Below are 291 nucleotides of genomic sequence, written 5' to 3'. Positions count from 1 at the left end.
TGTGTGTTCTACAGCCTGGGTGTGTGGCAGGGCTAGCCAGCCGGTGGAGGAGGTTGTTCTCTGGGTGCAGAAAGCAGCCCCACCACCTTGAGCTGGGCTCCAGGAAAGCTAACTGATGCCCAGATGGGCTACAGTGCTGTTCCGGGCACTCTGGAAACCTTCAGCTCTTACCAGCTGCCCTTGATCCTGTTGGGCGGTGTGTGTGCCGAGCAGAGGCCTCAAGGGGGTGAGCGAAGAAATATGGGCAGAGGACATGGAGGCATAACTGATGTCCTGGAAAATACAGATTTG

The sequence above is a fragment of the Peromyscus californicus genome, unplaced genomic scaffold (assembly GCF_007827085.1).
Source record: "Peromyscus californicus insignis strain IS unplaced genomic scaffold, ASM782708v3 Scaffold_20__1_contigs__length_68692818, whole genome shotgun sequence".
Lineage (NCBI taxonomy): Eukaryota > Metazoa > Chordata > Mammalia > Rodentia > Cricetidae > Peromyscus > Peromyscus californicus.
The sequence above is the reverse complement of the archived record's forward strand: the minus strand, read 5'-3'. Positions refer to the sequence as shown.